This window comes from Lepidochelys kempii, chromosome 9, assembly GCF_965140265.1.
Source record: "Lepidochelys kempii isolate rLepKem1 chromosome 9, rLepKem1.hap2, whole genome shotgun sequence".
NCBI lineage: Eukaryota > Metazoa > Chordata > Testudines > Cheloniidae > Lepidochelys > Lepidochelys kempii.
This window is the reverse complement of record NC_133264.1, coordinates 43,128,037-43,143,424: the sequence shown is the minus strand read 5'-3', so window position 1 is coordinate 43,143,424 and position 15,388 is coordinate 43,128,037. Positions and strand designations below refer to the sequence as shown.

The window sequence follows — 15,388 nt, the reverse complement described above, 5'->3', positions numbered from 1 at the left end:
TAGCCACCCGTATCTCATCTGCTTTATTAGAAAAAAAAAAATCTCTGAGCTGACACTGTTGTTTTTCAAGCTTGTTTTTTGCATTGTTTAACAGCTCATGCCTCTGAAACTCACCGTGGTAAGTGTTGTTCAACTTCCCTGTGTGAATGCTGTAGTGACATTGCATTGCATACATTTTAATTTGATGCATTTCTTTTGTACAAACAGCGCACACAGCAACTTGCTCAGAAATGGAATCACAAAACTGCATTTCCCACTGGTCCTGAAATGTTCATTTTTCTTCTTTCTGTGTTCTGCTTTTCTTAGCAGCAGTTGGCTCCTTGGGTACCATCTCTGTATCACATTCAGAGTCATTTTCTGGCACTGATTTAAAAAAAAACTTTCCGATATCCACTGGCAATTTTAACTCTTCCACCTTCTGTCACGAACAGTCTCAACCTACCCAAACACCATGCAGTAATCTTCCTGACAGTGACGTTGGCCAATAGCCGTTTATGGAGCTACGGTAGCGCGAGATGTAAACATAGCGATTAGCCAGTGAATATGCTTTGTGACTTGGAAAAAAAACCCATGCCTTTATAGTTCAGCTCTGCCTGAACAGTAATATTTTGAAGGGAATCAGTGTGCATTGTGATTTATTTTGTTTACAAAGCAACATGAATATGTAACAGCGCAGTGATTGTTGCAGCACTTCGGAGGCTGTCAGAAAAATCTGGTGATGCATTTAAGAAACACCGATTTAGGTTACTGAGCTAATGAGCGAGACCAACACAACAGGCCTCAAACCCGTCCTCACAGCTTTCTGGTCAGCTTTCTCTCTGCTGCAGTTTCGGAAAGCTGTGAACTGTTCCAAGTGCTGCGGCTGTTAGCCTACAGTTTTGGGAAGACGGCACTGCTTTGATCTACACTCCTTTATATTCTGAGGTTTAGCATTGCAACAAAAAAGGCTAGGACCGGAGCTTTTCAAAAGGCCTAGATTCTGCAGAAGCTGGTAGGACTGGCTTCCCCACTCACTAGGGAAATGTTCGAGAGTAGGCAACTATTTTCTTTCAAGTCCTGCTGGGTACATCTTTCGGTGCCTGTCAATATTTTTTTTTGTATCCGTAAAGTGCCATGCAAACCTATGGGACTATATCAGTGTATTTTTTTCAGACAGCACATGAGTCCGTTCTTGTGTTTTGTTTTATTAACAGTGCTGTCAGACACCTTCAGGATCCATTTGAAGGCTCTGCTCCACATACATGATAAAGGGACACTTTCCACCTCTTGTTTAAAGGTCAGATTTAAAAAAAACGATGTTTGTGCTCACAGACAGGTGTGCAAATTTGTACATTTACCACAGTTGCATCCATGACTTGTACACTTGTGTGTGCAAATAGGTACCTAGATACCTGCATGCTGGATATATGTGTGCAATTGTGGTAGATAGTTGCCCTTGCACACGTAGGTGTGCAAACGTGCATTTTTGTCTGCAGATCTCAGACATTAAATATAATTTGGCTCTGTGAGCTCTAGGAAGCCCATTCTCAAAAGAAACAATTGAGTTTGCTGATTCATTTTCTTCATCTAATTCAGTGACTTGTGGTTTGATTCTTTGTAGCTACTAAGTGGCTTGTTTTCTCTAATCAGGTTTGCCATCACCTCTCCAATATTTGCCTCTTGCATGGCAAGCTGCTGCAGAGGCCTTGGATGTCTCCCAAGTTTATAACTCTGTTAGCAAATTTATCAAGTTTTGAATTTAATTCTTTGCTGCACTTTATTCTTTTCTCTTTCATTAGTAAAGTCTGCACAGAAACAAGTGAGGGTTCCAGGCAAGATGGTACCTTGTTTACTCATATTGCCCACTGGCTTTTCAAACATTTGTTTAGTTTCTCTCAGCTTTTTATCTAATAGAAACTGGCAGATGGCAGGATGGCACCACTGCTCTCCCACTGAGGCAGCAGGGGAAAAGGAGACATAACCTCTCTCCTTCTCTCCTCCACAGGCAATGAGAACTTGTCTCGGTACAGTGGAAATATGCAAATACAGAATTTGATTGCTCTGCCAAATTGTGCTCTGCCAAAATTATGCTGGCAATGTTTATTTCTTCTGGGAACCTGGAGCTGCCAAATAGCTAGTAACTAAAATATGCCTGTACGCCACTGCGACAACCACAGAACATAAATCTAACTATAGAGCTGATGTTACCTCTGCAGGGGTTTTAAAAACCATCCTCTCCAATAACCTCCATAGAGATAACTGTTCTTGTTATTTGGATGCAGTTATCCCTGTGAAAGTTGGCTCTGGATCATGGGTATCAGAAGACATTGTAGGTGCTGGTTCAGTGCTAGTCTGTGGCTGGCATTGTGCTGGTGAATACGAGGTCAGACGGCCTTGTGCACCTGCGTAGGTGCCAACCAGAGTCTTATTCTTTGTGCTCCTTGAGCACCAGGGGGCTGATCCAATGGAAGGACTTCTCATTGACTTTAATGAGCTTTGGAGCAGGCCCAGGGAAAGTGAGTCCATAACTGTAGTTACAAAGTAGCAGCCGTGTTAGTCTGTATTCGCCAAAAGAAAAGGAGTACTTGTGGCACCTTAGAGACTAACCAATTTATTTACTCCTTTTCTTTTTGCATAACTGTAGTGGAGCTGGACTTCCCAGAGTGGGTAGGGGTGAGCACCTTCTTCTGCATCAACCAGTGGTGTCAGGCCAGTGCTGTGTGAGGTATACTCAGTTATAGGGTGGTGCGAGTACTGCTCTGTCCTGCTCCCTTTTCCCAGGGTACCCAGAGTTATTCTGAAGTCTACCCATAACCCCCTAAAGTATAGCCCATAAGTACGTAGTGCCTAGAATACCTAGACAATGGGAAACTCTGTTTCTCTTTTATAATTTGACTTTTCTCATTTTTTCTCCTTAGGAACAGAGAGAGGGAGTCTGATCTACAGATTTCATAACTGGGTGGATGCTTTGGTGACATCAGTCTTGCCTGTAATCTTCTGTCACTTAACAGAAAGGGTCTCCAGTCAGGAGGGAACAAGTGAGTCATTATTCCACCATACTCTGCCCCACACAATGGAGCACTGAAGATGGGAGGGAGGGTAAACAGTTTATTGGCTGAGGTACTGAGTTTGAGGTGAGTACTTGTCTATATATATGATCTTTAGTTGGCAGCTTTCCTATTATTAACCCAAGTTAACACTTATGTTGTAAATCCTTCATCAGTAGGGCTGAAATTCCCTCCCCCCAAATTAGTGAAGCAGCTATTATTTCTCAACTATACTCTAATATGGTACAGAAGAATAAAAGTAGCAGGCAGCCGTGAATAAAATTTTAATATGCAGTACTGTATTTTAATGTTTGCCTTTTGTAACTATTACAATATATTACTATACACTGAATGGAATATGGAGGTAATTCCCAGCAGTCTGACTGGACAGCGTACAAGACATTAGTTCTCTAGAAATGCATTGCACATATCAGATTTGCTTTACATCTCTGAGTTTTGGAATATATTATCCAGAAGGAGTAAATATTTAGCCCCTTACTGATCAGGTTTTTGTTCTGAATGTAGAGCTGTCCTGTTTTGTGCTTTCTGTTGTCCAGTGCAGTGGATGAAGGTTTTATGGTTGTTCCTTTTTGTGGTTCTACAGAAGTGATCAGTCTCGTGTTACCCAACTTGGGACTTTATCCTTTTTCAGGAGGAAGCTAGTGTAGTTCCATATAATTTGAATGAAAAGAGATGTTGTTTTGTTCCTGACATGGGTAGTTGATGAGTTAATGCTTGACTATCTTTTATACCCAGAGGTGTGAGTAGAAATCCTTTCTTGCCGGTGTGGTACTCATGGGAGGACCACAAGGGGGGCACGTGACCTCCCCACATGACCTTCCATGTGACTCCACCCAGCCCGGGGCCCCCACTATCTTCCCCTCCCCTCTGATATCCCCCTTTGTGTATACAAACATCAACATGCTTAACTACTCACTTTCCCCCCACATATGTAGTATTAAGTCTGTTTATATGGAATATGGGAGTTGGGTGAGGAGCCATTTCAGCTTATGTATGACTTATTAAAAGACAAATTTTAAGTAGAACTGTATCCTAAATTGCTTTATGGTATTGTACCCAAACATTGCATTTCAATGGGGGATTCAACTTCCTTTATAGGAATAGACTCCTGAAACACTCACCAGTCCACAAAAGTTGTCCATAGTTATGCAAATAGTTCCGTTGTCTTCCGTTGGATTGATCAAATGATTGCAGGTTTACAGGATTAGGTTCCAAGTTTATAAATTGTTCTGGATGAAATTGACAATGCCTGAGCTGTCAGATCAGAAGGAGCTTCATTCAAATAAAGGTGGGCAGATGTGTGGTAAGTCTTAGCTCCGTTGCTAAGATCAGGAACATATTTTCAGCAAAGTTCTTGGCAGATTCCTGAGGCGGCTGGTTTAAGGCTGTCAGTGTCCGGCATTATAATCTTCATTTACAGTTCTCTCACCCACAAAACTGGAAAATGAGGCATTTGTTTTCTTTGTTTTGCTGCTCCAGTTCCAGTTAACAAAATGCATATTAGATTAGTTTGGCTGCAAAGAAGAATTCAATGTTTACACTGGGGACAACACCTGATTCCTGTCAGGCTGCAGAACTGGGCTGACATTAGAATCCAGACATCCTCTGGTCAGTGCAAGTAGAGGCATTCCTCTAATGATTTGGACTTGATGTGATGCTGTATGGATGTCATGGATAATTCAGACCAATAGGGAGAAACAGAATAAAAAACACTGTTTAAACACCTTCCATCCCCCCTCCACCTCTTCCCTCTTGAGGACTCCTGACCAACATAACAGCACAATACATATGCTAACAAACTTAAACAAAGCCTTTGTTTAAGTTTGTTAGCATATGTATTGTACTGTTAAAACCACTTAAAGAATTAATGCCCTCCCTAGCCACGTTCTGCTCCTTTAATGAGCAAAGCGCAGCCCCATTCCCCCCCCTCTGGAGTGTGGGGGCTAGCCCCATGTCTTTCTGGTACCTCGTACCTGCTAAAAAATCTCTTGCCAGTTCTGCGTACTGGTGGGTACCTCCTGTTTGCACTCCTTTTTATACCTGATCCTGCAACCAAGAAATGTGGGCCTGCTCCTGATGCCTGCAAGAAGTCTTGCAATCAGTGGGGCTGTGTGTGGGGCGGGGGTTGCTGCAGGGATAGGATTGGCAGGATCAGGGGCCTATTTTGTATTTGTTAGCCTGCAACTTCTCTTAACCCCCCCCCCCCTCCCGTAGTGACTCAGGAAGACATAGACATCAAGGGGTTCTGCAGGTCAGAACTGAGGTTCATTGCCAGAGGCTGAGCTGTCTGGAGAAACTTATATAATGCCTGCATTGTGCCTGGCTCCTTATGATGTTAGTTTTCCCAGCAGGATACCTGGTTGGTGTTTGATGGGTCTTGCATACTTATGTTGGATTCATTTTGGGGAGTTCTGCTTTAAACCTTGCAATCCATGCCTGGTGTAAATAGTGCAGGATTGTTCGAAATGTTTGGCAACCTTTGCATCTTTTTTTAATTTTAAAGAAGCAATTCTTCATCCCTGATCATTAACCTTTAATATATCTGAGGAAGCATTAATGAAGAGCAGCCTGAATACCACAAACCACATATTACTATTGGTTGGATCTGGTGCAAGACTTCTGAACTGAAAGGCAAAAGTGGTGGTCAAGGTACTGGACTGGGACAGGACTTGGGAGATCTGGTATTCTTTCCTGGCTGTGCCACAGACTTGCTGTGTGACCTTGGCAAGTTGCTTAACGAGACACTGTCAACCTGAACAGTCACTTTTCAGTCTCTGATAATTAAAGTATTCATATAAAAATAACCTAACATTCTCCAGAATTACTTCCCACTAACTTATAACTTATTGGCAGAATTTTCCCTTGAAATTTCTTTTTCAGTTGGCACAATGCAGTATTATCTCTCTTCTTGGCACCCTCACTCCTATGGAGAAAAAGGAAGGTGTTTCACATTATGTTATTATTATTATTTTTTTGCCCAAGTTTCTAGGATGGGGGAGGAGAAAAGGAAGCCAAATCTGTTTTACCAGAGCCAAGCAAATTATTTACAGAGAATAATTTTAATGAAGTTAGCCTCCTCCCTTTTGCCTGTGGAATGTGTGTAAGGCAGGGGCAGTAGTGAGAGATGAGGGAATGGCAACTCAGAGGAGGAGAAAGAGCTGTGTTTGAAGAACACCACTTTAAGAAAAAAGAAAAGGAGTACTTGTGGCACCTTAGAGACTAACCAATTTATTTGAGCATGAGCTTTCGTGAGCTACAGCTACATCCGATGAAGTGAGCTGTAGCTCACGAAAGCTCATGCTCAAATAAATTGGTTAGTCTCTAAGGTGCCACAAGTACTCCTTTTCTTTTTGCGAATACAGACTAACACGGCTGTTACTCTGAAACCACTTTAAGAGTGATGCATGGGTGAGTGGGGGCTGACTACATAGACTGCTCAGGACAATATGTCACTGCAGATGAGCTGATTACTGTGAGAACCTTCACTTTGGAATTTCCTGACTCTTAGGGTTTAAATTCCTAAACTTCATGCTGTTGATGCTTGGTTTTTATCTTGTTTTTGTCTCCCTGCCTTCCTCCTCCAGAGAATAAATAGCTTAGATTCTGGCAGGATCAGCTGTGCATCTATTGCTCAGGTAGCCTGAAAGATGTAGATTGATATTTGACTTCTGGTAATGAAATGAAAAGTGTTTTACTTATGAACCTCAGCAGTATGCTCCTTACAGCCAAGTATCAATTGAGTGAGTTTATATGAATTTATGCTTTATCAGGGACTTCATTCACAGAAGCCAGGATCTCAAAAGCCAGGGTGAGTCTGAATGGAAGGTCAGTCATTTTAGGACACTTCTAAACTTTCCAACCCTAGCCAGGATCAGAAGTGGAAGTACTGAAATATTGTGACTTGCTGTGATCTGGTCTTTCTGTCAGTGGGAAAAAGCTTGCCCTAGTGAAATGTACAGGCCAGTTGTTAGTTCAGAGTTCTTGTGAGCATCCGGTACTTTTGAGGGTCACATTTCTCTAATTTACATTGAGTCCAGTTGTTAGCACACTAGCCTGGGACTTGGGACACCTGGCCCTACCTCCACCACAGACTTCCTGTGTGACTGTGCTTAGCCTCTCTGTGCCTCAGCTCTCCATCTGTACAATGAGGATAATATCACTGACCTTCCTCACAGGGTGTTGTGAGAATAAATACATTAAAGATGGTGAGGCACACTGATAATGATGGTAATGGGGTCCCACATTCATCTTAGATAGATGAATAGAGAAAGTATCATATGCTTGATGCTTAGAAATCTTGAAATTTGTTCAGATAGAAAATAAATGGCGAGCTTCACTATTTCTTTTCCTTCACAGCATCTTGGATTTTACCTTGTATGATGACAGTGAGCAACGATAACTTTTATCAAAGGCCCTGAGTGGTCCTGCAAAGATTCATGTGTGTGATTAGCTGTACACATGGGAGTATCCCATTGTCTTTCGTGGGACTTACCCATATGCATAAAGGTAAGCATGTGCATAATTCTTTGCAGGAAGCCCTAAGATGGTAGTTCTGGCCAAACTCTCTTTTCAGATATGAACGGCAGCTTCTGTTAAAGTTAGTACAAGTCATGGATGTGATTCTGAAAGCAGAAGTTGGCCATAAGGGTAAAAGTGCAACTGCATGCAGAACATCTTTGATTACTTTTGGAGAACCTGCCTCCACAATCCCTTCAGTAAATTAAATTGACTGGATTTCAGTAACTACAGGCTTTTTAATCTAACCTTGTTTGTGCATCTTTCATTGCAATTGTCCTCAGCATCTGGTTGCATAACTAAGATAAGTCCTTCAGTTTGTGCATACAGGCGTACTGGGGCAGTTGTTTGACTGCCTTCAACTTAAGAATACCTCACTGACTACAAAGCATTTGAATAGTATGCATCACAATCTTGAAGCTATCTTTAAGAGTTGCTTAGATCATCCACCTTAGGGGCACCCTCTATGGGCTTCATACTCTGGCTGCATCTTCAACCCCTGCAGCCTTTTTTCTTGGCCCAATGGCAGTATGTCCCCTTGTTCAAAGAATATCCCTCCATTTGTACGGTCCTTCCTAGCCTTATGGGCGCACCAGCCCCACATGTCTCCCTATGAATCCCACACTCTCAGGCTCCTCTCAGCTCAAGTAGTGGTCCTTTCCCATGCAGAGGCTAAGCATCAAACTTTGAGAATACTGGGCTCTGTGTACTTGGGACCCCCATTCCTACATGCCTGTATTAATGTGATACAACAATATATAAATAGATTGAAGGGAGTTGTACTCCTCTCCTCCTCTATGAATCTGGGACTCTGAGCTGAAGCCTGTCTTGTATCCTTACAGTGGTTGATCATAGGATGGAAGAGGGATGTATGACAAGGGAAAATTACTCACCAGTAATTCCTTTTGTCATCTCTCTCTCATTCTTTCCTCACATCACACATTCTGCTCTCTTCCCATCTGCCTTCCTCCCTCCTATATTTTCTCTATCCTCCTTTCTTCCTATCACTCTGGACGTTTTCTAACTGCCAAGAAGGCAGTGGACTGGGGCCTTATATACAGTGCTTGACTGTCAGATATTCTGCTTGCTTGCTTCTGGTAGGTGGAGCCATGATACTTGAATGTCTCTGTTCAGAGGATGGGGAGACACAGGGTACAAAGCAAGGAATTAGCAGTAAGTAATGTTGTCTTGCTTGTCACAGCAGATTGAACACTTATCTGTAGTGCACTGTGGAGCATGGTGGTTGTATTTTAATCTCATTTTAAGCCTCTTTTCCACTTGAAGGGGAGCAGGGAACCCTTCAGTTTCTCCTAAGCTTGTTAGCTTTGTTAGTTTTATCTGCATACGTTGCCATCCAGCACTGTTACATATGTTGTTCTTCACAAGGGTAGAATGCTATAGGGCTCGCTGCTGTTTCACTAAAAACTGGTGCTCTTGAAGAATGCGTCCTTTTAGTCCTTTCATATTCACAGAATGGCATTTGGATATCTAAGGTTTTTGCGTCATATTCCGCTGAAATGGTTTAATTTCCGCAAAAATACATATCTTGGATGTTGATAGCATCTTTTGTGTGAGGATAAGCTACATGAGAGAGATTGCACTGGAATGAATTATAGCAGTCTGAAACATTTCTTGTTCTGTCCTAGCAGTTGCCGTACTGAAGGGCGGAGAGTTTCCTTGATGCTCTTGACATTTGTAGCTTTATTATTTGCTGCAATGCCTGGTGTCCACAGACCACTTCCCCCTGTTGAGACAACCAGAAGTAATGAAGGTGTACATCTGAACCGTGTGGAGGATTTCAAAAAAATACATAAAACGTGAACACAATCCATGGAGTTTGCTTGCTTAAAGACAGGCCCAGTCTATCCTACAAATACCACAATATCAGGAGATCTGACTATAACAAGGTTCCATTTTGTAGAGCAGACAGCACCTTAACAACGTTAATTGTATTAGTGTCTGGTTAAAACTGAGAATTTAAATGCCTGTGTGCACACACAAAAGGAAATGTAAAGGTTTATCTTCTCCGAGTAATGGTATCCTATCCGCAGGACATAGCTGTGTATTATTAGTTGAGCTGTTTAAATTTATACTGTAAGTATTCACAAATGCCTCCTATGCTAAAAGAACATTAAGGTTGCAAAATCAAACACTCAAAAGTTAAGAAATGCCAGAATTCAGATTGCCTGCGCACCCTTACTTTTGGCCCCTTTGTATATGCACGATAACATCCTTTAATTACATAATCACTTGCTATTTTTTTCCCACAAAACCCCTCCCTCATTCAGGGCACATAATGGATGGTGCTTTCTCAAGGAGCAGCTCTTAAATAATTTTTTATCCTCACTGTTCAATGTGTGGCCATAGGCCTTATTTACCACTCTCTATTCAAACCTTGCTCTGAAGACAGAAATATTAATTTCTTCCGGGGCTTTTCTATGACACTCATCATTATACTACCTGACAGCTTCACAGACACTGATGAATTTATTTTCCCAACACCCCGTAAGTGTAGGGGGTGGGGTGTTATCCCTTTTTACGGATGGGAGCCAAGGCACAGAGAAATGAGGTAAAAAGTGTTAACTGTTTTGGGGTGCCCTGTTTGAGATGTCTAGGACCTGATTTTTCAGGGTACTTTGCATTGTATAGCAGTTTATATGTTCAAAGCACAGCTTCCATTGTCTTCAGTTGCAGCTGTGAGCGCTCGGCACTTCTGCAGATAAGATCCCAGGGTCTAAAGTCAGACATGTAGAAAATGAGGGACACAGTTAAAAATTTGGTTTAAGTGACTTGCCCGGCATTACATAGGAACTCTGCGGCAAGGCAGGGTTGAATCCAGTTTTCCAGGGCAGCATTCAACTGCCTTAACCATGACACCATCCTTTCCCTTTCTGCAATCCCTTGCCTCATTCGCGACACATTTTCCAACTTCTACAAAAAATGAAGCAGGGGTTCTACAGACAACTGTTGTCTTCACTACACAGCTTTGATTCATCCCCAGTGTGGGCTCATCCGGCATGCTGAATGTGCCAGGGGTCCTGTGGAAAAAATTGTATATACCCATGTAATTATAGTTCGTATTATAATGCACACAAAAGGGGGCCATAGTAAGGTTGTGCAGATAAACTTAATTAATTGTGCTAAGCACTGTACAAACAGAGAACTAAAAGTCGGTCCCTGCCCCAGAGAGTTGACAATCTAAGTGACTAATGTTATTCTTCAGTTTGCAAATTATAAATCTCAGTGTGTTAAAAAAAATTGTGCATTCACTGCTGGTGCAAAGGATGGCTTAAAACTGTCTCCAGTTTTCTTAACAAGCAGGAGTTTATAGCCAGAAAGCTTGGCTCAGAACAAGTTGTGCAAATAGGCACTCACCGCACTTGGTTACAAATCAAGAAGTGTGTGTGGAGGAAGCGGGGGTAGGGTCAGGAAAACTCTTCCCACTAGCTCTCTACTGATCCTGGCCCCTGTCCTCTCTGCACAAGAGTCTGTGCTAGCTGCCTACAGCCCTGGGGCAGCAGGAATCCTTGCAGACCTGTGTGATGGTTCCCAGTGCAGCTTCACCTTCCAAACACTAATGCTTGTGGGTGGGGCTGCAGAGGCTTGGCTGCTGTCTTCCCACCTCAGCGGCCTGATGAGGGGTGGAATGCTCTTTAGGCCGATGGGCCGTATTCATGGCGGATTGCTCTGGAGCCTGGTGGTGGGGGAAAAGGGCTATTATGTTGCCTTCCCTGCTGTCCCTTATGCTAGGACCCCACATCCCAAATGAGACTTTGAGGCAGGCCCTACTTCCCTCAGCTGTTGCTCCATGAGGACCCCACTGATACATATGGCTGTGTGTGTGTGGAGTTTGGGATTCTGCCTCCTGGAGAATAGCAATGGCTGGGTGGCTCTGTGGAGACACTGCCATACTCTGATTCCAATTGGACTTTGGGGGCACTGGTAGAGCTTTAGTCAGGGTCCATCTGCGTTAAGTGGGAGGATCAGGGTTTGGCTCATATAGTGTTTCTTCTCTGAAAAGCTTATCCTAACTAAAGGTTCATTCTTGACGTCACCTCAGCTGAGTTATAAACACACCATTGCTTAAACTATAGTGCAAGTCAGGTGGGATTCGCTGGTATATCTGAAGGCAGAATTTATCCCGCATGTACCATTAGAGTCCCAAGATATGGCAGAGTTTTGGCCAGGATGAAAAGATAGATTGTTCTCGGCTGGACCAGCAGATATGGAATTGCCACCCAAAGAAAACAGGGTAATTTCTGCTGCCTTTAACAACACACAAGGACCTACCTGCTTTTCCAAGTTACATACTTTTAAACACATAGGGCCTCATCCAAAGCCCACTGAAGTCTCTGGGAGTCTTTCTGTTGACTTCAGTGGGCTTTGCATCAAGCCCAAAGTGAAGTATTTCTTGAAAAAAGGCAGAGGCAGGGTGTGTACCACAGAACCTACTCCTTTCCCTTTTGTGTTGGCCAGTTTCCAGCCGTTGCTGCATTGAACTAATTCTTCATAGACATTAAGGTTGTTTTTCAGGGACTGATTCTTCAGTACGAAGGAATGCTACGGTGGTGCTGTAACCATTTTATTGTGCAGTGATGTATTTAATACTCTAGCTGAGGGCTTGTCTACCCATAAAGCACTCCAGCGGCACTGCTGCAATGCTTCAGTGAAGACACTCCCTATGCCAACAGGAGAGGCTCTCCTTTCACTGGAGTTAATCCATCTCCCCGACAGGTGGTAGCCAGGTCGACAGAAGAATTCTCCCATCAATGTAATGCTGTCTATACTGGGGGTTAGGTTGGTTTAGCTGCTTTGTTCAGGGGTATGGATTTTTCACACTCCTGAGTGTCATAATTATATTGATCTAATTTCCTAGAGTAGACCAAGCCTGAGAGAACCCCAGGGAAAAACCTGTGGTTAGCAGTTTTTCAAATAGATGTTCAGATACCATGGTGGTGGGTGTATGTGTAGGTGTGTGGTCTATAACCCCACAGTAAAATTACACACACTTTCTCCCAGGGTTTTTGTTTGGTTGCACTAAATAAAGGAGAGTAAAACTCAGTCCCATTTCTTCATTTCCCAGCATTTTACTCAGATACAGCCAGCTTTTGTAGATTACAGAATTTGTTTTTCAAATACAACAGTTGTTATATTGTATGTCTGAGTCCTACCAGAGTCCTACGCAAATAACATGCTTGTGGTGTAGTAACTGTAGAAGCTGATCCTGGCCATGATAGCCCTGAGCGTTAGACCCTGTTTTAGTTAGAGACAGAATACTGGCCAGGACCACATGATCCCTTTTTAAAAATGATTTGTTAGATGGAACAAAGTTTAGAATAGCCCAATGTCCCAAGCCTTTCTCAGGTGAGTTTTTCTTCCTATGGTAGATATGGCCATAGGCTATTCGCATTAGCATCGTTTTAAAAGTGCAAGATACAGGGATTGTTTTCCTAGATGTTCCCTCATAAACCCCGGTAATCTTACTGGAGCTGTTTATTTCCCAGTAGAGGAGCTGCATGATGCAGCTGTGAAGGAAGTGGCAATGGTGAAGAGGGATTGAGACCAGCTGGGACTCACTCCCCCTCTTTGCTCTCACTGCTAGTGATGGTGCCCCAGTAAGTATTGCCGAAGTCACCATTGTCTGGGGAGGAAGAAACCGTTGTTTTTTAGTCACTGGATGTAGGACACGGGAAAGGAGATGCAAGCTCTTAAGCACAGCCTAACACTGTTGGTGTTATGGATAGTAAGGACTTGTTCATGTGGGGGATTAGCCCTGATTTTGCACGTAGTAGCCAGTGACCAAGAAAGCATGATTGGCCCTGGTTGAGTATATTCTTGGTTCAAGGAGAGATGGGCCAGTGGTTAGGGTACTAGCCTGGGACTCAGGAGATCCAGTTTCAGTTCCCTGCTCCACCTCAGACTTCCTGTCTGCCCTTTGTCAAGTCAGTTAATTGCTCTGTGCCTCAGTTTCCCATCTGTAAAATGAGGAGAATAACGCGTCTTACATCACAGGAGTGTGGTGAAGATAATTACATTAAAAGATTGTGAAGTGCTCAGATACTGTGGTTATGGAGGCACTGAAGAACCTCAGATAGGTAAATGTAAATCATGGCTTTCCTTTGTATACAATTGATGTTTGTATGGGCACAGTTATGCTGGTTGCTGGCGTCACTGATGACTGAATCCCAAGAAGGTTTCTGTTGTTGAAGGGATCATACGGATCCCAGCAAGCTCCAGTTTCTCTGCTTTTGTGGAACGTTCCCTGACAAAACTTGAAAGAGGGGAATGAAAAGATTTTTGAGTCTTTGCCAACTTCATAATTTTGGAAGACAGCAGAGTGGCTGGTCCTTTATTGGCGCCCCTTGTATGACTTTCTCAAGTGCAAGGAGGATCAGCTTGAACATAAAGGGAGTTAAATATTTGTTTCTGCTAAGGTCTGATTTTTTTCAAGAAGATGCCAGTTCTGTTGGATTTCCAGCATCTTCATTGCCGACCTAACTTCACGTTGATTTGTGGACCCTCCTCCGATGCATCGTAAACTACTCCATACGGCTAAATTCAGTGCCTTGCATAATGACAGGTTTCAGAGTAGCAGCCGTGTTAGTCTGTCTTCGCAAAAAGAACAGGAGCACTTGTGGCACCTTAGAGACTAACCAATTTATTTGAGCATAAGCTTTCGTGAGCTACAGCTCACTTCATCGGATGCATTAATACTTGGTGGCATGGGCCCCCTGGTGAGGGCCTTACATGCTAATTGCACTTCCTCCTCTCTCCACTGTGGAATATCAGAGCTAATGTTGATTCCATTAGGAGTCTAGTTACAGGCTGCTGAGCTGAATTCACTTTGGGCTAATGGTGCACCAGCACCGAGGCTCCCCTACTACAAGCTGAAATCACAAAAGAGCTAAACTTACTGAGAGCTGAAATCACTGAGTGTTGTGTTAAGTAGTGGGGGAGCCTGAAGATATACGGTGGAGCCGTTTGCGGGAGGGCGAGCAGAGCAGAGCGGCTGGTGGAGCAGAGCAGTTTGTCGGATGCCTAGAGCAGCTCATGGGGCGGCTGGCAGAGCGGAGCCCCATGGGGAGGTGGGGCCATCAGCTTTGGACCACGTAAGGTGCCCCTTAATGCCCCTCCCTCCCCCATCTCCACCCAGGTTGGGAGGTAAAACTCCGCAGATAAACTTTCGAACTCTGGGGCTGCCCTGACCAGGGACAGAGACTTTTGGGTCGTTGGACTTGTGGGACTTTGGGTGATTTTGGGTTGCTGGACTCAAGAACCCAAGGGAAAGGACAGGCCCCAAATTTGCCTGGGGTGGGTTTTTGCTCATGGGTTGTGTTATGAATCCTGTAGGTGGTGTTTCCCCAACATAATGCCACATTGTTTCTCTCTGTTATTACAAGGCTATTTACTACACTCAGACTCTGTGCTTGCGAGAGGGGAAGTATTGCAGGAGGCACCAGCGGGGGTGGTATATATTGGTCCCAGGTCACTGGGTGGGGGCTCGAGCCGGTTTTGCGTTGTGTTATTGGAATGGAACCCCTAGATACTGAACCTGGCCGTTGTTGCTGCCAACTCTGACAGGCAGAAGTGAAGTGAAGTGAGCTGTAGCTCACGAAATCTCATGCTCAAATAAATTGGTTAGTCTCTAAGGTGCCACAAGTCCTCCTTTTCTTCTTGTGAATACAGACTAACACGGCTGCTACTCTGAAACCCGTAAACTACTGTAAACAGGAGTTTAGGATGATTGGCTTGCAGCTGTACTATTTTTCCTTACAAAACCTAAGGGCTCAATTCCTTTTTGCAATAGATTAACCAGCTGTGTGAAG

General features: G+C 43.5%; 1 protein-coding gene across 10 annotated transcripts in view; it reads left to right on the top strand.

Annotated features, from left to right (window-relative positions):
- The window catches only part of ST6GAL1 (ST6 beta-galactoside alpha-2,6-sialyltransferase 1), a 110,278-nt gene that overhangs the window by 17,542 nt on the left and 77,348 nt on the right, over nucleotides 1-15,388 (top strand). For 4 of the 10 annotated variants that reach the window (XM_073360043.1, XM_073360035.1, XM_073360038.1 and 1 more), the window contains exon 2: nucleotides 2,898-3,017. The exons of 3 other annotated variants lie outside the window; for them this stretch is intronic. The gene's annotated coding sequence lies outside the window, so the exon portion shown is untranslated. 3 more of the 10 variants (XM_073360036.1, XM_073360037.1, XM_073360041.1) reach the window with 2 other exon arrangements.